Source organism: Macrobrachium nipponense, chromosome 45 (assembly GCF_015104395.2).
Source record: "Macrobrachium nipponense isolate FS-2020 chromosome 45, ASM1510439v2, whole genome shotgun sequence".
Classification (NCBI taxonomy): Eukaryota; Metazoa; Arthropoda; class Malacostraca; order Decapoda; family Palaemonidae; genus Macrobrachium; species Macrobrachium nipponense.
This window is the reverse complement of record NC_061105.1, coordinates 1,034,790-1,057,833: the sequence shown is the minus strand read 5'-3', so window position 1 is coordinate 1,057,833 and position 23,044 is coordinate 1,034,790. Positions and strand designations below refer to the sequence as shown.

The following is a 23,044-nucleotide window of genomic DNA, read 5'->3' as shown; positions in this document are numbered from 1 at the left end:
TCTAAAGCCCACAGTTTTTTTATCTTCTATTTTTTTTTAAGGTTAAAATTCAGCCCTCTAGCCATTTAGTAGTTTTTTTTTATTCTATTTAAAAAGGTTACAAAGCCAAGCCCTCTTAGCCTCCAGTATTTTTTTTTTTATTCCTATTAAGGTTAAAAATTCAGCGCTCTTTAGCCTCAGTTTAAGGTTTTTTTTTTAAAATTCTATTTAAGTGTGAAAATTCACCTCTTAGCCTCTATAGTTTTTTTATTCTATTTAAGAGTTAAAATTTCAGCCCTCTAGCCTTCCATAAGGTTTTTTTTTATTAAAACTTCTATTTAAGGTTAAAATCCAGCCCTCTAAGAGCCTCCGTAGATTTTTTTTTTATTCTATTTTAAGGGTTTTTAAAATCAAGCCCTCTAGCCTTCAGTAAGGTTTTTTTTTTAATTTTATTTAGAAAATTAAAATCAGCCCTTCTAAGCCTCATTTTTATTTTTGATTTTATTTAAAGGTTAAAATTTTTTTCAGCCCTCTAGCCCTCATTATTTTTTTTTTTTAACGACATTTTAAGATTAAAATCAGCAGCCCTTCTAGCCTCAGTACATTTTTTGTATTTCTATTTTTAAGGTTGAGACTTTTTCGAATTCTAGCCCTCAGTGTTTTTTTAAAGGTTTATTTAAGATTAAAATCAGCCCTCTATTGCCCACAGTTTTTTTTATTCTTCATTTAAGGTTAAATTCTGCCCTTCAGCGAAATAAACTTTTTAAGCCGTCAAGTTAAGGTTTTTTTTATATTCTATTTAAGGTTAAAATCCAAGCCACTCTTAGCCCAGTATTTTTTTTATATTCTATTTAAGATTAAAATCAGCTCCTCTAAGCCTTCGAAGTTTAGTTTTTTTTTTTATATTCTATTTAAGATTTAAAATCAAGGCCCTTTTAAAATTACTAGACCCTCAGTAATTTTTTTTTTTTTTTTTATTCTATTTAAAGATTAAATCATAGCCTCTAACTAAGGTCCCCTAGCTAGCTTCAGTTTTAGTATATTCTATGTTAAGTCTATGAAAATCAGCCCTCTAGCCTCGACAGTTTTTTTTTTATATTCTAAGTTTATGTTGTTTTAAAAAAATACAGGACCATCTCTTGTCAATTTATAGCAGAAATTAGTAATCTCTTCAATCTTTTATTTTATTCCTATTAATACAGAGTTAAAATTCAGCCCTCTGAGGCCGCAAGGAGTGTTGTATTTTTTGTTTTTTTTTTATTCTATGTAAGGTTAAAATCAGGCCCCTCCTAGCCTCAGTTTAAGGAAAATTTTTTTTTTATTCCTATTTAAGGTTTTTTTTTAAAATTCACCCTCCCGAGCCTCAAGTTTAAGTTTTTTTTATTCCTATTTTTTTTTTTGTTTTTTTTTTGTTTTAAAAAGGGGTTTAAAATCAGCCCTCTAAGCCTCATTAGTTTTTTTATTTTTTTTTTATTTCTATTTACAAGGTTAAAATCAGCCCTTTCTAGCTTAGTAGTTTTTTTATTCTATTTAAGGTTAAATCAGGCCCTTTCTTAGCCCTCATAGTTTTTTTTTTATTTCTTTTAATTTGGTGTAAAATCACCCTTTCTAGCCCTCAAGTTAGTTTTTTTTTTTATTCTATTTAAGGTTAAAATCAGCCCTCTAGCCTCAGTAGTTTTTTTATTTTTATTCTATTTAAGTTAACATTCAAAAGCCCTCTAGCCTCATTAGTTTTTTTTTATTCTATTTAAGGTTTAAAATCAGCCCTCCTCGCCTCCCCCCTAGTAGATTTTTTTTATTCTATTTAAAGGTTAAAATCAGCCCTCTAACCTCAGTTAAGTTTTTTTTTATTTAATTTAATTTAAGGATTTAAAATCAGCCCCTCTAAGCCTCATTAAGATTTTATTTAAGGTTAAAATCAGGCCCCCTCTAGCCTCCATAGTTTTTTTTTATTATTTTATTTAAGATTAAATTCAGCCCTCTATAGTTCCTTCAGTATTTTTTTGTTTTTTTTTATATTTCTATTTAAGGTTAAAATCAGCCCTCCTACCTCAGTAAGTTTTTTAAATTTTATTTAAGATTAAAATCACCCTCTAGCCTCATTTTTTTTTATTCTATTTTGGTTAAAATTAAAATTTCTGCCCTCTAAGCCTCAGTAAAGTTTTTTTTTATATTCTATTTAAGGTTAAAAGTCAGCCCTCTACCCTCATAAGTTTTTTTTTATTTTATTTTTTTCTATTTAAGGAAAATTAAAATCAGCCTCTTCTACTTAAGCCCTCGTAGTTTTTTTATTTTTTTTTTATTTTCTATTTAAGGTTTAAAATCAGGCCCTCCCTCCTTAAGTTTTTTTTAATTTTTTTTATTCTATTTTAATTAAAAATTAAAAATCAGCCCTTTCTTTAAAATCCCTCCAGTAGTTTTTTTTATTTTTTTTTTTATTCCTATTTTAAGAAAAATTAAAATTCAGCCCTCTACCTCAGTAGTTTTTTTTATTTTTTTAAAATTCTATTTAAGGAAAATATCAGCCCTCCCTTTAGCCTCAAAGGTTAGTTTTTTTATATTCCTTTTTTTTAAATTTTTTAGATTAAAATCAGCCCTCCTAGCCTCAGGTTTGTTTTTTTTAAAAATTTCTAATAGATTAAAATCATCCCTTCTAAGGCCTCATAGTTTTTTTTATTCTTATTTAAGGTTAAAATCAGCCCTCTAGCCTCAAGTAGTTTTTTTTAATTCTATTTAAAGAAAATAAATCAGCTCTAGCTTCATTTAAGGTATTCCTATAAGGGTTTTTTTTTTTAAAATCAGCCCTCTAGCCTCAGTTTAAAGTTTTTTTAAAATATTCCTATTTTTTTTAGATTAAAATCAGCCCTCTAACCTTCAGTAGTTTTTTTTTAAATATTTCTATTTTTAAGGAAAATTTATCAGCCCTTCTAGGCCCTCAGTGTTTTTTTTAATTTTTTTAAAAAATTTTATTTTAAGTTAAAATCCATCCCTCTAGCCTCAGTAGTTTTTTTTATTTTTTTTTTTCCTTTTATTTAGGTTTTAAAACAGCCCTCTACCTCAGGTAAGTTTTTTTTTATTCTATTTAAAGGGTTAAAAATCAGCCCTCTAGCCTCAGTAGTTTTTTTTTTTCTATTTAAGGTTAAAATCAGCCCTCTAGCCTTCAGAAAGTTTTTTTTTAATATTCTATTTTTTTTAAAAGTTAAAATTTAAGAATTTTAAAAATCGCCTCAGGAAGTTTTTTTTATTTTTTTTATTCTATTTAAGGTTAAAATCACCCTCTAGCCTCAGTAGATTTTTTTTTTTCTAATTTTAAAGGTTAAAATCCAGCCCATCTAGCCTCCAGTAGTTTTTTTTATATTCTATTTAAGGTTAAAAATCGCCCTCTAGCCTCAAAGGAGTATTCTATTTGAGGTTAAAATAAGCAGCCCCCCCCCCCCCCCCCTCTTTAGCCTCTCGTAGTTTTTTTTTATTCTATTTAAGGTTAAAATCAGCCCTCTAGCCTCAAGGTAGTTTTTTTAATTTTATTTTAAGAATTTTTTTTAAAATCAGCCGCCCTCTAGCCTCAGTTTAAGTTTTTTAATTCTTTTAGTTATACTATTTAGCAATCATAGTTTTTTTTAATTCTATTTTAAAGGTTAAAATCCACTTTTAGCCTCGTAGTTTTTTTCTTTTATTCTATTTAAGGTTAAATCAGTCCCTTCTAACCTCCAGAAGTTTTTTTAAATATTCCTATTTAGGGTTAAAATTCAAGGACCCTCTAGCCTCAGTAGTTTTTTATTTTTTTTTTATTCTTTTAAATTAAAATCAGCCCTCTAGGCCTCAGTTTAAGGGTTTTTTTATTCTATTAAGGTTTTACGGAAATTAGCCCTCTAGCCTCAGTAGTTCTTTTTTAAAATATTCTATTTAATGATTTTTTTAAAATCAAGGCCGCCCTCTAGCCTCAGTAGTTTTTTTATTCTATTTTAAAGGTTAAAATCAGCCCTCTAGCCTTATAGGTTTTTTTTAATTCTATTTAAGGTTAAAATCACCCTCTAAAGCCTCAGTATTTTTTTTATATTCTATTTAAGGTTTAAAATCAGCCCTCCTAGCCTTCAAGGTAGTTTTTTTTAATTTTATTTAAGATTTAAAAGCAAAAAGCCCTCCTAGCCTCAGTAGTTTTTTTTTTAAATTTTATTTAAAGTTAAATCGCCCTCTAACCTCATTAGTTTTTTTTTTAATTTTATTTAAGATTAAAATTTTTTTTTTCAGGACCCTCTAGCCTCAGTAGTTTTTTTTTAATTTTATTGGTTAAAATATTAATCAAGCCATCCTAGCCTCATTTAAGTTTTTTTTTTTATTGCCTATTAAGGTTTTTTTTAAAATTCAAGCCGCCCTCAAGCCTCATAGATTTTTTTTAATTATAATTTAAGGTTAAAATCAGCCCTCAGCCTCCGTTTAAGGTTTTTTAACCATTCCCTATTAAGGTTTTTTTTACGAAAACAGCCCTCTAGCCTCAGTATTTTTTTTTTATTCTATTTAAGGTTAAAATCACCCTCTTCTTCGCATTTAGTTTTTTTTAAATTCTATTTAAGGTTAAAATCAGCCCTCTTAAGCCTTAAGGTGCCGTAAGTTTTTTTTTAAATTTTTTTTTTATTTTATTTAAGGTTAAAATCAGCCCTCTAGCCTCATAGTTTTTTTTAAAATATTCCTTTTATTTAAGGTTAAAATCAAGCCCTCTACCTCAGTGGTTTTTTTTATTCTATTTAGGTTAAAATCAGCCCTCTAGCCTCAGTAGTTTTTTTTTATTTTATTTAAGGTTAAAATCGCCCTCTAGCCTCATAGTTTTTTTTATTTTATTCTATTTAAGGGTTTAAAATCAGCCCTCTAGCCCCTCAGTATTTTTTTTTCTATCTATCAGATTTATTAAAATCACCCTCCTCAGCCTCATTTAGGTTGTTTTTTTAAATTTTTTTTATTTAGAAATTAAAATCGCCCTCTAAGCCTCAGTTTAAAGGTTTTTTTTGGAACTGTTATTTAGATTAAAATTTCAAAACGCCCTCTAGCCTCAGTAGTTTTTTTTAAAATTCTATTTAAGGTTAAAATCAACCCTCAGCCTCATGTTTTTTTTTTTAAATTTTATTTAGATTAAAATCAGCCCTCCTAGCCTCAGTATTTTTTTTTAATTTTTATTTAAGAAAATAAAATCAGCCCCTCTTTAGCGCCCTCATTATTTTTTTTTTATTTTATTTAAGATACAATCAAGGACGCCCTCTCAGCAGTAGTTTTTTTTTATTCTATTTAAGGTTAAAATCAGCCCTCTAGCCTCATTATTTTTTTTAAAATTCTATTTAAAGTTAAAATCATCCCTCTAGCCTCAAGGTTAGTTTTTTTTGAAAATTTTTTTTTTTTTCTATTTAAGGTTAAAATCAGCCCTCTGCCTAGTAGTTTTTTTTTAAATTCTATTAAGTTAAAATCAGCCCTCTAGCCTCAGTCCGTTTTTTTTTATCTATTTAGTTAAATCACCCTCTACCTCAGTATTTTTTTTTTATTCTATTTAAGGTCAAAAATCAGCCCCTCTAGCCTCAGTAGTTTTTTTTAAATTTTTATTTTATTTAAGGTTAAAATCGCCCTCTAGCCTCAGTTAGTTTTTTTTAAATTCTATTTAGGTTTAAAATCAGCCCTCTAGCCCTCGTAAGTTTTTTTTTATATTCTTTTAAGTTAAAATCAGCCCCTCTAACCTCATAGTTTTTTTTAATTTTTTTTAAATTTTATTTAAGTTCAAAATCAGCCCCCTCTAGCCTCGTATTTTTTTTTTAATTTTTATTTTAAGGTTAAAATCAGCCCTCCTATTTTTTTTAAAATTCATAGTTTTTTAAATATTCCTATTTTTAAGTTTGTTAAAATCAGCCCTCTAGCCCTTTTCCCAAGTTAAAAGTTTTTTTTTAAATCTTTATTTAAGTTAAAAAATCACCCTCTACCCTCATTAGTTTTTTTTTAAAATCTATTTAAGGTTAAAAATAGCCCTCTAGCCTCATAATTTTTTTTTTTAATTCTATTAAGGTTAAAATCAGGCCCTCTTTTTTTTAGCCCTCATAATAGCCTCAATTTAGTTTGTTAAAAATCGCCCTCTAGCCTCATTAGTTTTTTTTATTCTATTTAAGTTAAAATCAGCCCTCTAGCTCAGGTAGTTTTTTTTAAATTCTATTTAAAGGTAAACAGCAGCCCCAGCCCGCAGTTAGTTTTTTTTAATTCTATTTTAAGGTTAAAATCGCCCTCTAGGCCCTCATAGTTTTTTTTTAAATTCTATTTTATTAGGTCATCAAAGCCCTCTAGCCTCAGGTAGTTTTTTTTTTTATTTAGTTTTTTTTAACAAGTCCCCTCTAGCCCTCCGTATTTTTAACGTTTAAAATCAGCCCTCTAAAGCCTCAGTAGTTTTTTTTTAAATTCTATTTTAAGGTCAAAAATCAGCCCTCTAGCCCTCATAAGGTTTTTTTTATTTTTTAAAATTCTATTTAAGGTTAAAATCACCCTCCTAACCTCATAGTTTTGTTTAATTCTATTTTTTTAAGAGTTTTTTTTTTTAAACATGCAAGCCCTCGATTTCCCAGGTTAAAATTTTTTTTTATTTCCTTTTTAATTTTTTTAAAATTTTCAAAAGGCCCTCCCTAACCTCAGTAACTTTTTTTTCTTTTATTTAAGGTTAAAATCAGCCCTCTACCTCAGTAGTTTTTTTTTTAAAAATTCTATTTTAAGTTAAAATTTTTTCACCCTCTAGCCTCATAGTTTTTTTTTTTTTATTTTGGAAAATATTCTTAAAATTTCAAAAGGCTTATCCGTTTCCCTTCTCGCCTCCCAGTTTTTTTTAATTTTTTTTTTTATTCTATTTAAGGTTAAAATTAAAATCAGGCCCTTCTAATCCTCAGTAGTTTTTTTTTTTTATTCTTAAAATTAGGTTAAATCAGCCCTCTACCTCGTAGGTTTTTTTTATTCTTATTTAAGGTTTAAAAACAATCAGCCTCCTTCTATTCCTCAAGTTATTTTTTTTATTTTTTTTTTTTTCTATTTAAGATTAAATCAGCCCTCTAGCCTCAGGAGTTTTTTTATATTCTATTTATGTTAAAAGCAAAAGCCCTCTAGCCTCAGTAGTTTTTTTTAATTTTTATTTTAAGATTAAAATCAGCTAGCCCTCAGTAGTTTTTTTTATATTCTAATTTAGGGTTAAAAATCCGCCCTCTAGCCTCAGTAGTTTTTTTTTAAATTTTATTTAAGGGTTAAAAAAAATCCAGCCCCTCTAGCCTCAAATTAGTTTTTTTTAATTCATTTAAAAAACTAAATCTGCCCCGCTAGCCCTCAGTAGTTTCTTTTTTATATTTCTATTTAAGGTTTAAAATCAGCTTTTCTAGCCTCAGTAATTTTTTTTATTCTTTTTAAGGTTAAAATCAGCCCTCTAGCCTCAGATTTAAGGTAGTTTTTTTTAGAATTCTATTTAAGGTTTTTTTTTTATCAGCCCGTTCTTTAAGGCCCTCAGTAGTTTTTTTTATTTTTTTTATTAAAATCTTTAATTTGGTTAAAAATCGCCCTCTTGTCTCAGTAATTTTTTCAATTCTATTTTAATGTTAAATTAGCCCTCCTAAGATAAGAGTAAGAGAATAAGAAGAGTTCTAAGAACAAAAGTGAAAAGCCTCCAGTACGGATAGTTTTTTTTAAAAATTCTATTTTAAGTTTAAAGTCAGCCGTCTAGCCTGAGTAGTTTTATGAGGTCCAGTTATTGTATCGTAATCCAACGCTATAATTGTAACTGTTTTTCGTCCCCTCCATTAACTGACTGAACAAGCCGTTAAAAATTGTTCTTATGAGTGCAACGCACGTTTAGCATCATGGCCACCTCGCGTCTCTTGAATAAAAAAGGATTTCACATATTTTTGCATCGGCTTAATGGATGTTTTAATGGACGTTTTCTCGTCAGCGCCTGCGTCGGGGAAGAGGAGCATTTATAACTCGCAAGGTCAGGGAGTTGCATTCAAGCAGGCATGTTCGAAAGCACCCACCGAGTCTCCTCCTAGCCCCTCCTCCGGCTGGGTAAAAAGATACACAATAAAGTGCTGCCTGGCAACTGGGATTCTGATCTAATCACCCGTAAAAAAAAAGTGGTTCAATTTGTTTAATCAGTGTTGACTTAATCCCCTCGTTCAAACTCGCATTCCGCAGATCGCATTTCTGGGCTTAGAGACCTCTCGAGAGCTATTATAAAGTCAACAGTTTAAATCATATTGGGCTATATATCCTAGACATCAAAATGAGAAGCGAGTCAAAAACTGAAAGTGCCATTCATATCCTCGCGAAATATGACTTATGGCCGAGTCAGACGCACATCGTTTCGCTTCTGAATTACTTTATCTTCGCCCTGACATTAACGGCTCGCAAATGAAAAGGGATTGCGTCGAGATTTGGCCATAACTTGGCCATAACAATTCGAGCGTAGTAGTAGTAGTAGTCGTATAGTAAATTCACATCAACCGTGCATTTGACGTCTAGGCCAATCCCTTACGACGCTCCTGATTGGAAACTCAGTCTCTCTCGAGAGTTCACATAGGTAGGATCTATGTTCCACCTCTCCTGAGGTATACGTTTTTCAGGAGAGGTAGAGCATACATCCAACATATGTGAACTTTCTCGAGAGACTGAGAGTTTCCAGCCCTGTGATTGGCTTATCAACAGCCAATCAGGGACGTCCTAAGGGACTGGCCTAGACATCAAATGTACGTTTTCTGTGAATCTACTATAGTAGTAGTAGTGGTGGTTCGTACCAGATGTAAGTTCCTCGCTGGACTTGTGGTTTTCGCGCTCGGCTGCCAATCCGGTGGTCCGAAGATCGAATCCCGGCTCGGCCAACGTGGAATCAGAGGAATTTATTTCTGGTGATAGAAAGTCATTTCTCGATATAGTGTGGTTCGGATCCCACAATAAACTGTAGGTCCCGTTGCTAGGTGACCAATTGGTTCCTAGCCACGTAAAAAATATTTAATCCTTCGGGCCAGCCCTAGGGGAGCTGTTAATCAGCTCAGTGGTCTGGTAAAACTAAGATATACTTAACTTAACGTACCAGATGTGTGTCGGGGTGGTTAGTGGCGTTTCTAAATTATAGCAACATTCGTTTTTTGTTTTTTTCCCGAGTTGTGTTCGCAGCTAAAGAGTTGCTTGGATTGGTCTGCTCTTATCTTGATTTATGGTTCGTTTTTGTTTTCTCTGTGTGTGTGTGTGTGTGTGTGTGTGTGAGAGAGAGAGAGAGAGAGAGAGAGAGAGAGAGAGAGAGAGAGAGGAGACTTTTTTGGCCAAACTCAGTATGGCGTTTCAGACATTACATAAATATGTTTCTTTTAACTAGGTGCGTTTGTATGCACGCGAGAGAGAGAGAGAGAGAGAGAGAGAGAGAGAGAGAGAGAGAGAGAGACAGACAGACAGACAGACAGAGACGGGGGGATGAGGGGGGAGATGGAGTGGGAGCCGGCGACGGGGAGATGAAGCTATCTTGGCTAAACATCTGTCATATTTCGTATTCCCTTTGATGTCACTGATGCTGCTTTTAATAATGTGAAATACTATACCCAACTTCGTGCAGAGTTAAGATATAAATGGATGATAGTGTAGCCTTGAACGGAAACTGTAGTTTTATGATTGAGATGATGCAGATCGTCGCTGAATTATCATGGTCTGTAAAATTTATACGTGTTGCAGACGTACATCGACATTCTGACGTGAAAGGTTTGTGGAAATACATATAGGGCTAAAGGTATTCCCACATTTTTTGGTTACTCAGTGAGTAAGCCTACAAACTACTTTGTTGCTGTTACTGTTGTTTCAGGTGTTCTTGTTGCAAGGGGGTTTGTAGGAAAGCATAAAAAGGTCTAAAAAAAAAGGTGTTTCGCTTCGAGTTAAAGATACAGGAATTCTAGGATCGGATATTTATGATTTATTAATTAGGATGAAAATTTAAAAATTAGATAATATGCGTGTTAAACAGCACAGAACAATTATTTCTGTTGAGAAATTTACCCACAAAATTCTCTTGATGTCCTTCTTAAAAAACTTTAATGTATCGGTTTTTTTTCTGTCATTTTTTTTTATGGGTGCTTTTCATATCCACCAGCCAACATCTGCTCTTATGTAGCTCCTAACATTACTCTGTGTTCCTGTTTTCTTATCGTCAATAGCCATGTGATCTATTCAGTCCTAGTGGTTTCCAAGTGTAAATGGATGCCATTTTATAAGAATATAGTACATCCAATCAGAAAAATATTTATGGCCTTCATGACCATTTATACGTCTTCCATACCTTCCCTCCTCCTATCAACTTCTGCATTCGTGTCACCAACAGCAGTTCTCATACGTCTCTCTCTGGTGTTTCATCTAGAACATTCTGCAGTCCTAAATAAGATTTATCTTTTATTTCTTTGGAGAGATCATTCGCTGGTGCACAACACTGTAGTACTCATGTAGCTTAGCTTTGGCTTAAATCTTGCCAGCAGTAATCTGTTGCTTACTGCTCTCTGGTCAGTCAGAGTCTTTCTCTGTCTATTCCATCTTCTCTTTCTGAATAAATATACACTTTGACTTCTTCCAAACTCTTCTTTCCCATTCCTTTGCACCGTGATTCACAAACAGCTGAGATGTCTAGTCCACATCTCTTTATTTCAGTTTCTACCTGTTCCATCTTTCTGATTTGATCAGAGTTTCTTATAGTCCAATTTCCAAGTTCCTGTTTATTGGTAACGTTCGTAATCCGAGGGGTTCTTGGCATCTCGATACGCCTAGATTTGGGGCCACATCTCTAAATTGTGCTTATTCATTAGTGGCAGAATCATTAGAGGATTCATTGGCAAATTACACTGAAGAATAGTCTGTTCCTTGCAGCACGTAGTTCCTAGGTGACTCGGGCCAATGACCGCTGCCATTGCCTGGTGAATTTTTAACCAAGGTCCCCCGTAGAGGGGTACTGCCGTCCGTGCACCTCATGCGGCACACTGTAGCAATACTTGAGGGTCTTTGCAACGTCTCTTTCGTTCCCTTTAATGTACCTCCGTTCATATTCTCATTCTTCCATCTTAGTTTCCACCCTCTGCTAACAATTGTTTCATAGTGCAACTGCTTTGAGGTTTTCCTCCTGTTACACCTTTCAGACCTTTCTACTCTCAATTTTCCTGCCACTGAATGACCTCCTAGGTCCCGCCTCTTAGCCTTTGGCTAAAATTCTACCTAAGAGTCAGAGTATCCAACTTAGCCGTATCAGTCATCTCGCCTGCCTGTGACCTCTAATGCTTTTTCTGGGCAAGGTCACGGTTTTCGATTGGGGAACTACCCTTTATACCCACAAAGCAGAAGCTTCTTGCGCCCGAAGAAAGGACCCCTAATCCAAGTATTACCACCTGAGTTAGTTGGAGCCAACTCCCCCCCAAGAGTCAGGGTGGCAGGCAGCTTTTTGACGGTACGTTTAATACCTGTTTACCCCCAGGTGTTCATAAAGCAATTAACAGGTGTTGATTTTTCGTCATATCTCTAGTCCTTATTTATTACTTTATCGGTCGGCGCGATAAAGCATTAGAATTTAACAACGCTTGTGATGAAATTGAAATATGAAGAAAAAGAGAAATAATAATAATAATAATAATAATAATAATAATAATAATAATATAATAATAATAATGAATCTCGTAGACAGTGAAAAGAGATTATATCAAATTAAGATAATTCTAAATTTAAACGCAAAAAATACTACGTAACTAATGTTACGGAATTTTAGCAAACAAACAAACAAACAAACATGTGCATTTTCTGGGGCTTAATGCAAACCTTTTAAGAGGCAAAGAAGTTTTATTTATCTGTTTATTTTTTTTTTGCGAGAGAAATAAAATCTCATTTTTAAAAGGTTCCGACGCCATTAAAGCGAAGAACTCCATTAACACTATCATATCAGGCTCTCTCTCTCTCTCTCTCTCTCTCTCTCTCTCTCTCTCTCTCTCTCTCAGTCGATTTTAAAAGGTATTTTCTTATTCCGAGTAAATATTTCTATTTAAATAACATTTGTAAATGTGTTGAAAAGTTACAACTGAACATTGATATCATATCTCTCTCTCTCTCTCTCTCTCTCTCTCTCTCTCTCTCTCTCTATCAATTTTTATATTGCTTTCAATTAACTGTTTCATTATGAATGTATTTATTTCTGTATTTATTAATCTATTTACCAATTACCCTTATTCCATTCTTATGTATTTTGTTCCTACTTTGTCTAACCTATTAGTTTGGTTTACTCGGGGAGTAAGCCTACAAACTACTTTGCTGTTGTTGCTGTTGTTGTTGTTGTTGTTGGGGGTGTAGGAAAGGTCTATGGAAAAGGCTAAAAAGGCCTGAAAAAAGGTGTTTCGCGTCGAATGAAAGATACAGGAATTTTAGGATAGGATATTTATGAATTATTTATTAGAATGAAAATGTAAAAAAAAATAAATAATGTGCAAGTAAAACACTACGTAACAATCATTTCTAATAAAATATAGCATATTTATTTTAATCTTCGTTGGTGAAACAACGCTCTATTTGAGCGTAGATTTTAGCACAGGCCCTGAAAAAGCTGGAGGTCGGACCACGCCTTGTTTGTTTGGTTTGAATTAGCTAAAACTGCTTTTTAAAAATTTATTAGATCTCGTTTTTGTCGCATGTGTTTAGTAATCATGGGTGGATGAATTGACGAACTAAGTCTTTAGTAAAAGGATTAAGCTTATTTTATATTTAAATGATTTATTTATCTATCGATTAAAAAAAATAAAACTAAAGCAGGAAAGCCGTCTCTGAAATGCTTTGATTCTGTATCGTTTTAATCTTAAAAATAAAAAAGATTATCGATTTAAACTTGAGGAAGACTTAAGAAATATAAGAGAATTCATCCGTTTCGTAATTAATGGTTTTTTACCGTATTCGTTTTTCTTCTTTGCTTCTACTTTCCCCGTTGTGACCCTTTGGCTTGTTGCAGCTTGGTTAATAATAATAATAATAATAATAATAATAATAATAATAATAATAATAATTAATAATAATAATAATAATGATGATGGTAACGTCTTCAACAAAATACCTGTCAACTGACGGAAGGTGAAACACGATAGCTCGAAGGTTTCATATTACCAACTTGAGGAGAGAGAGAGCAGAGAGAGAGAGAGAGAGAGAGAGAGAGAGAGAGAGAGAGAGAGAGAGAGAGAGAGAGAGGAGTTGAAGGGTAAGATGAAAAGACGTGAAATATTTCAGTTTTGGCAGATGTCTACATACTTTATCTAATGGTAACTTGAAGCTTGAAGAAGAAGAAGAGGAGGAGGAGGATGGATGAGGAGGAGGAGAAGAAGATGAAGAAGAAGAAGAAGAAGAAGAAGAAGAAGAAGAAGAGAGAGAGAGAGAGAGAGAGAGAGAGAGAGAGAGAGAGAAGGTATTAGTAATTAGGCGTTGGAAGAGGGTAATTTGAACAGAACTGGAAGAGGAAGAAGAAAGAGAGGAGGAGGAGGAGGAGGAGGAGGAGGAGGAGAGGAGGAGGAGGAGAGAGAGAGAGAGAGAGAGAGAGAGAGAGAGAGATTAGAGTTGGGAGAGGGTGAATTGAAAAGACCTGGAAGAAGAAGAAGAAGAAAACGAAAAGAAGAAGAGAGAGAGAGAGAGAGAGAGAGAGAGAGAGAGAGAGAGAGAGAGAGAGAGAGAGAGGGGCGGGGTTGAAACAATGTCGTCTTGAAACATGTCAACATTTTTGTAGACATCATCCCATCATTACTAAAATAAGCTAATGGGACGTCAAAAGAAAACGAGAGGAGGTCACTTCGTAGGGTAGTATCAACTGAATATAAAGATACCACATAGCTAGGTACAACTACTCTCTCTCTCTCTCTCTCTCTCTCTCTCTCTCTCTCTCTCTCTCTCTCTCTCTCACACACACACACACAGCTAGTCGTATAACACTTCTTCCATACGACACCGATTAGAATTCCCTGCATTGTTCTGTCGATGTGGATCAAATAACTGCTAGAACTCAGCGTGTCCGAATAGTGTCACGTACGAAAGAATGAGCAACGCACAATATAACCTCTTCTCTCTCATCCTCTCTCTCTCTCTCTCTCTCTCTCTCTCTCTCTCCACCTTGACGTCCAACCAATAACAATAACTGTACACACTCGCATACACATGCCAAGTTACGTGTGCAAAAATAGCATCAGGTATATTTAGTTCACCTGCGGGGACATAGCCGGGACGCAGTGCCATAAATTCAATCGCGCTTTGATGAGAGAGAGAGAGAGAGAGAGAGAGAGAGAGAGAGAGAGAGAGAGAGAGAGAGAGAAACCAAATAAGAAAAACCTTTCGTGATAGATGTCGAAGACGTAGCAGTTTTTTGGTGTTCTCAGGTAACTATCCATATCTGGATGACTGAATTCAGGTGTGTGTGTGTATATATATATATATATATATATATATTATATATATAATATATATATATGCTAGGTAAATCGGGGAGGTTATCAACCAGATCTTTATCGCAAGGTCTAAAGACCTATATATTTATGCTGAGTAAATCAGGGACGTTATCAACAAGGTCTTTATTGCAATCTATAGACCTATATATTCATGTCAAATCGGGGAAGTTTACAACCAGATCTTTATGCTAGACCTATAGACCTATATATTCATGCCGGGTGAATCAAGGAGGTGTACAACCTGATCTTTATCGCAAGATCTATAGACCCATACATTTATACCGGGTAAACCGGGGACATTATCAACCTGATCTTTATCGCAGCTATAACTCTGGTGATTAACACGTGTTTTGCAACGGCCGTGCATGTAAAACTCCTCCAAAGCTGACTTCCGCGTATTTCAAGGGAAAAAGGGGATATATCCCCTTTTAGCTCGGGGTCCATCATAGCCCTGACACTCGAATGAGCTCCGGAGTTATTTCTGGACGGCCCGAGACACTTTGGGTGCAAGTTTTCGTTTTTTCATTTTTGGGGGATTTTTTTATTAATTTTTCTTTTACTGGTGTCGTTTTGACTGGCTATTTTTTTTTTTTTTACACTTTCAATTTTCCGCTTATTTGGTTACTCGTTTGTTGTGACTTCTTCGTCAGTTTTTATGGCTGTACCCAAGACTAGCTAGATCTTGGTTGTACCAGTATTTAGATGTTTGCGTGTTTAGTTTTTTCGTTAGCTTCTGGTATTTCTTTGATTTAGTTTCCATTTTATTCAGTTGTCCACCTTTAATCATTGTATTTTTTTTATATTGCTGCTAATTTCAGTCTAAATTTACAGTGTCTTCCGTTATTCTTCCATCTAAACTAATTGCCTCAGTCATTATCGGTCTAAGTTGATTGCTTTAGTATTATCGGTCTAGGACTCTAGGCTGATTGCTTCAGTCATTATCGGTCTTGGCTAATTGCTTCATTATTATATGTCGGTGTAAGCTGATTGCTTCAGTTACTATCGATATAGGCTGATTGCTTCAGTCATTATCGGTCTAAGCTGATTGCTTCAGTCATTATTCGTTTATGGCTACCTGTATTTCTGTGGTCTCAATTGTTACTAATCTGCTTTTGTTTTTCTCGTTGGTTTGGCCACGATCTAAGTTCAAAGGGTCACAGAGCAGTTTCGATCAGAGGTTCAAGTTGTTCCTTGACTGTCTCTGTTCGCCATTTTATCCTTTCTCTCTCTCTCTCTCTCTCTCTCTCTCTCTCTCTCTCTCTCTCTCTTCCTTTCTTTATTTCGCACTGTCCGATAATTATCTTGCGTTTTTTCAGAAGTGCCATCAGTGTATCTCGCGCGGCGCACTGTGCTCATTACTTAAGGTTCTCCTGAGGCCCCGTAGCTTCCAACCCCTTTCGTTCCTTTTACTGCACCTCCGTTTATATTCTCTTTTCTTCCTAACAATTGATAATGACCTCATTAGTCCCAGCGCTTGGCCTTTGGCCTAATTTCTATAGTATATTCTATTCTATTCTTTTACTTATTTTATCCTAACGGCTTCGTCAGAACCCCCTGTGACTGCATGCCCCTCCCATCGGACTCCCGAAGTCTCAGTAGTGGTCAAGGGAGCTCATTTGCCAAAGGCCTTGGGCATTCATTGGTGGGCACCCTTCCAAAGGATGACCACACCCAGCGTCCAGTTATTTCAAAAATTAAATCACGATCTTATTCATGATCTCTATTCACACAACGCCCAAGAAGTTTTCGGTTATCTGCTGAACCTTGTAATACTCTGGCCTCCTGATTGGCGTGGAGGCTGGCACGTACTACGTACCTCATTCTGCGATAGACGCTGTTGAATGCCGGTACTGCACAGGACTACTAATTGTTTATTTGTTTGCTTTCTTTATGAGGCCTACGGGTTGAGAATTCATTATATATATATATATATATATATATATATATATATATATATATATATATATATATATATATATATATATATATATATATATATATATATATTATATACCTACATACTATATATCACTATATTTAATTATTTTTTTCGGTACAGACTTCCTTCCTCTCGTACACACTGAACTTCCAAAAGGGCGCAATGTGTTTACAAATCGATCGCCCGAATCCTTGGCAGAGAGACGGGGACCCTGGGGGTGTGGGGGGAGTGGAATCCCCCCCACAAATGAAGAGAAAAATGAAGAGAAAAGTCTTTTAGATTTTGCTCCTGTTTTTTTGCATTTAAGAAAATCCCCTCCAAGCACTCTTGGTACGAAGGTGCTTGCAATTCCTCAGCGTCTGAGAATTTTTTTTTACGAGCGAAACGAAGTCATTACTGAAAACGGGCTCATTTCTGGCGGCCCGGCACGGCCCGGCACGGCCCGGCACGGCCCGACACCTGACGCTAATCAAATGCTAATATCTCCAAGAAAAATTCTTTCGGCAGATACAACCTTACGTCTTTAAATTTCATCCCATATAAGATTGATTTTTAGTATATCATAGATACACATTTAAATTATGTTCTAATTATTGCATTATAATTTTCTCAAAATTGATGATTTCGGCGCCAAAGTCGATAGTTTTCTCGAATACTAGGCTTAGTTAAAATATGTCTTCTCGCCTCCGCTGTACAGAATCATTTTGCATTGTATTTTCGTATTATTAGCAGTTTGTTGTTGGAAGACTATTTGGAATGCAATGAAAAATAGCGTTGATGTAGCACAGTTCCGAGATTCCTAGTTAACCCTTTCATGGTTTAACTTGAAGCTTCGTGAGTGATCGCCTAGAGGGCGCCCTACTAGTTATTATTATTATTATTATTATTAGTATTATTATTATTATTATTATTATTATTATTATTATTATATTCCGAGAGAGAGGGCTCCCTACTGGTTATTATTATATTTTATATTATTATTATTATTATATTATTATATATTACAGAAGGAGCTACATTTTAGGGATTATCTCGCTGTATGTGAAAAATAATTACGATTGAATAAGAGAGTATATTATTATTATTATTATTATTATTATTATTATTATTATTATTATTATTATTATTATTATTATTATTATTCGTGGTTAACCGGGTCTCCACAAACTCACGCACTTTTTTCCCCTCCCCTAACCCAACAAAATTCTTGCCTCCCGATCTTCACCACTTCGGTATTTCGGACTTGCCCGGGGCCTGAAGGCACCACTGGGGCCCCCTGAACTTGGCAACAAGTGTCGATGAAGTCTGTGAATTCAGGCAATGCCAACGACACCCCAGTACTGAAGTATGCGAAAGCGTGGTGTTCGTAAAAAAATAAAAAATAAAAATAAAAAAGTGGAGGTAGTGTCATTGGGTTAAATCAATGTGGAAATATTATTCCTGGTTTAAAAAGGTGGAGAGCATTGTTGTATTTTGAAATGTATTTTCTGGTTTCTTTTATTTTTTTATTATTCGTTTTTAAACATATTCGGAAGTCGCGGAGTGCAAAATGGACATTTTTAACACTTCTGTTTGATACGGAAATGAGAAGACATATAGTTTAACTAAGCTTATTATCCGAGAAAACCTTCGAATTATAATGCAATAATAGAAAAATCATTTAAATGTGAAGTTATTACATTTTATAAATAAATCTAATATGGGAAGAAATGTAAAGACGTGAGGTTTTATCTGCCGAAAGAACTTTTCTCTCGTCTTCAATGCTTTAGGTAGTATATACATATTTTAGGTAGTACATGCTTTAGGTAGTACATATTTTAGGTAGTACATACTTTAGGTTGTACATACTTTAGGTAGTACATATTTTAGGTAGTACATACTTTAAGTTGTACATACTTTAGGTAGTACATATTTTAGGTAGTACATACTTTAGGTAGTACATATTTTAGGTAGTACATATTTTAGGTAGTGCATACTTTAGTAGTACATATTTTATGTAGTACATATTTTGGCCATACATAGAATCAGGCTGGAAGGTTGAGTTGCTTGTCGATTTAGAACTTTGGATTAAGCTAGATTGTAACGGGCTCTTGCCCCCAAAAGCGATATTAGGAACGGGGTGGGGGTTCTGGCGTGGACCCTCGGACTCTTCAAACCAACAGGGATAGCAATGAATTTTCGCCTCAACTTAGCAATCTTTTTAGGTTCGCTTTTTTTTCACGTCATTTTCAATGTCTTTTCCATCTTACTGCGCTCTCGCGTCTCAGAAATGGCAAGAATTCGTGATTTTGCGACGTTTCAGATTAAAACTGCGACGCAAATGACTTCGTTGGCCTGATGCTTTGTTTACGAACTTCTCTTAAATCTTACTTATCTCGAAGATGAGGTTTCTCCAACAACACCAACCGCGCTACTTCGGTTAATAGAAATATCGCAATTCTTAGTGCTCCTCTCGAAGTTTATGGTTGGCTGTCGTTATCAAAGGCTGAATTAGACCGATACTATAGTAAATTCACATTACCGGTGCATCTGACGTCTAGGCCAGCCCCTTACGACGCTCCTGATTGGCTATTGATAAGCCAATCGCGGGGATGGAAACTCTCAGTCTCTCTCAAGAGTTCACATAGGCAGGATGTATGTTCCACCTCTCCTGAAGGATACGTCTTTCAAAAGCATCCCTCAGGAGAGGTGGAGCATACATCCTCCTATATGAACTCGCTCGAAAGTTCCAGCTCTGTCATTGACTTATCAACAGCCAATCAGGAGCGTCGTAAGGGGCTGGCCTAGACGTCAGATGCACGGCTGATGTGAATTTACTATAGGATGAACCTCGGTGAACTTTTATAGAAGTAACGTTAATTAAAGACGGTCAGATGTGTCTGGAGGTGACGGAAATGTGTTATTGAGTGAATTCGTAACAATTATTTGCCGTTGGTGATTCAGTGTGGAAACATATATCGCAAATTAGATCGGTTAGTCAAAAGATCAAAACTCGTATCAAACAAAAGTGTTAAAATGTTCATTTTACACTTTGCGACGTCCGGAAATATTTAAAAACTATATATATTATATGTAAATGTAACATGTATATATATATATATATATATATATATATATATATATATATATATATATATATATATTATTACATTTTTATATAATGTGTCGGAGGTTCTAGGTAATAATCTCTTTATAATCCCTATCTGTCAGTTATACGAATCTTCTTGTATCGTCTTTTTCTTCATGTATGTCAGTTTCTGCTTAGATAAAGGACGTTTAACGTCGAAAGGTCTCGCGGATACTCCGTCGTTTATTTTCCTTCGTGGCATTTATCTTTATTTATGGATTTAATACGTTCCTAACTTTCGTGATTCTTAGACATATACATACATACATACATATATATAATATATATTATATATATATATATATATATATATATATATATAGAGAGAGAGAGAGAGAGAGAGAGAGAGAGAGAGAGAGAGAGAGAGATAAAGAAAAGCAAGACCAACTAAAGATAGCAAAAGGAAGGATGGCTGATTCCGATTCTGCATCTGAATTATGCGACAGCTGTTGGAGATAGCACTCGGGAACAAGTATCCCGTAAGATTGGAGCAGAAGGAATATTTGATCTTTTCGGTGTTCTTTTATTCTGGCGTGAATGGCCCTACACGAAGCGACGAGGAAAGAGCACTGAAAGGTTTTAATTAAGGACTGACGTAACACAACATCACGTCAAGAAAAACGTATACAAGGCGTTTAGAATTGACTTTGAAACTCTGTGATCGTATAGGTCTATACGAAGCTGTGAATGAAGGCTTTGCAATGCGTGGAAGATAAGGCTAAGAGACTGTTAGATAAAAAGTTTAGAATGGCTTAAATAAAGGCTTTTGGAGATGCTTTGAACAAAGGCCTAGGAAGTCTTTGCATGGAGCCATTTGAATGCGTAACAAAGCTCTCATGAACCATTACATAAAGTACTTAATTTGCACCGAATAACAGGACTTTCCAGTATGGCGGAGAAAGGTCTTAGCAAGACTTAAATAAAGGCTTTGTAATTCTTTGAATAAAGGCTCTGGAGTGCTTTAAATAAGGGCTCTGGAATGCTTTTGATCAAGGCTTTGATATGCCTTGAATAAATACTTAGAATACCAAACAGGACACCCTTAAAAGACGTTCTATAAAAGCCTTAGGAAGGTCTCATTTCAAGCTTTGGAATGTGTTAAAATAATACGTAATTATGAAAAGCCTTTGAGACGGGCCTTAGAAAGCCTTCAAGCCTCGGTGGAGCCTTGAATGAAAGTCATAAGGGCCCCATACGCTGAACGATTGTATCAATGACTGTCTGAACGACTTTAGTTATCGACACGCACACACACACACACGCTGTTCAGACAGTACGAACGATCTCCGCACCGATTTCAGTCTGAACAAAGATTTTGTCGCGGGAAGACATGGTATCATTTCTAGAAGAGACGCTCGCGATAGCGTTATATCCTCAGACAAACGCATACATTGAACGACCTGTGTATGACAGACTTAAGTCGCAAGCCACCAACCTTTGTCGTAACAGATTCCCGCTGAGACCGTTCAGGCCACGAAACCCCGCCCACTTTTGCATTCGGACAAGCCCGTACACAAAGTTTTTGCGAAAGATTCAGACAATCGCTCATACAATCGTTCAGTGTATGGGTCCCTTTAGAGAGCTTTGAAGGCTCCAAAAGGATGTTGGCATAGGTTGGATGTACTGTTGCAGAAAGAATGATTTGCTTTTAGTCATGTTATGAAAACTTATAGTGATCAAACATTGCGGTGAATAATAAGCACACGAGAGGCTGAAGATTTTAGCGACGATAAAAAAAGGAGATTTTCATCTCATCGAAGCAAGTAATAGGGCACTAAAATAAACAAGATTCTTATATCTCTTCCACGAGAATGTTGATAACGTTGACGAGGGATTCTGAGAAATAGGAAAATGACTCTTTGTATGAGAAGAATTTAGTAATTTTGGATAGGTAATAAACTTGTGGTGCATTTGAGATGTGGGAATACAGGAACCTGGAGAAACCAATGTTAGATTGACTGATATTGGGAAAAGTGAAATGTAATTGCGGATACTGGAGAAAGTGAAATGAACTGAATGAAGGGATACTTGAAATAAGTGAAACGAATTGGCGAATACTGGAGAAAGTGAAATGAACTGGCGGGTATTGGAGAAAGCGAAATGTACTAAATGAAGGGGTACTTAAAAAAAGTGAAATGGACTGGTGGATACTGGGAAAGTGAAATGGAGATATCGAATTATAAAAGAAAGAACTCTTTCATTCTCTCACACACACGCCCATCAAAACCCATTTTCACAGATCACTTTTACAGAAGATAAAACGTCTGAAAACGGCAGCAGATGATTAATACGGAAATGACCGTCGGTGATTTTGCAATTGGTAAGAATTCCTCTACTGAATTTGTACCGTACGACATTTTTCTAATTGCTGTAATTGTTTGGAGTTTTACAGAGTATCTTAATGCGACTCACCAGCTTCGAAATCCTTAACTAAGGCAAAACATACTTGAGGCTTAATTACTAGTCTTGCAAAAAAGGTAAAAACAGTGATTTGCAAACCGCTCCAAGATTAGAAACATGCTATCAAACCAGTGCAGTAAAAGAAAAACTCTATAGACTAGAGAGAGAGAGAAAAAAAAAAAACAAAGGACAACATAGGAAATAACTGAACAACAACTAAAAGCGTCTTGCAAGTACATTTAATTAATAGGTCCTGTGTCTGTTCTATATAGCTGTTTTCATAGTAGAGAACTCCAGTACCTCTCACCAGTTCTACGCACCTGTAGAGACACCTGCTGCCCTGTAACAGCCCGACCTTCGGTGTCACCTGTCCTGTGTGAGCTCAAGTGTAAGTAGGTGCCAAGGCCAAGCTCTTAAAAAAAAAAAACCACCGAGTGACACCACCAAGTGACACGCACCTTAGCGGGACAGTTATTGAACTCGTTGCAAATCTCAACGGCAGGAGTGCTTCTCGCTGACTGACTGAGTGGGCCGGGTAGCGAAGTTGAACCCGCCTGGCCCTCTCTCTCTCTCTCTCTCTCTCTCTCTGTCACGTCACTCGCCCCATACCCACCCTCCCCACCTCCTCCGATATGCCAGTAATACCAAACCATTACCCAAGGGCCAACTGAGACATAGCCACAACTCCCAGCCTCACTGGCCAACATTTTTTTTTTTTTTTTATAGTTTATTATCGTTTCCCATTATGTTTTTTTCTTCCCTTTTGTGTAGTCCTGGCTGTTGTTGATACTGCTTTCTTTCTTCTTCTTCTTCTTTTTCTTCGTTTTACAGGGCGAAATATAGATGCATTTCTTCACATTCTTCTCGTACTTAAATGATCCAGTGTCTGGTATGAGGGGACGGAGGTGTGAAAACTTCAAGTTAATGAACTACAGTTTTCAGTTGCCTTGAGTTTAAAATAGTGCCACAGCAGTTCCCTTTTGAACTTTCTAGAACAACACACGAGAGAGAGAGAGAGAGAGAGAGAGAGAGAGAGAGAGAGAGAGAGATACTTATCTTTGTCGAAGATACCTTTATCATTTTGGACATTCCTGCATTATGTAAATATATTATCTGGTTTTCCAT

At 35.1% G+C, this 23,044-nt stretch overlaps 1 protein-coding gene across 2 annotated transcripts in view; it reads right to left on the bottom strand.

Annotated features, from left to right (window-relative positions):
• The window catches only part of LOC135214256 (SET domain-containing protein SmydA-8-like), a 42,444-nt gene extending 19,957 nt beyond the window's left edge, over positions 1–22,487 (bottom strand). Inside the window, exon 1 of one of the 2 annotated variants that reach the window (XM_064248343.1) lies at positions 22,378–22,487. The gene's annotated coding sequence lies outside the window, so the exon portion shown is untranslated. The other variant, XM_064248344.1, reaches the window with a different exon arrangement.
• Positions 22,488–23,044: the final 557 nt, after the last annotated feature.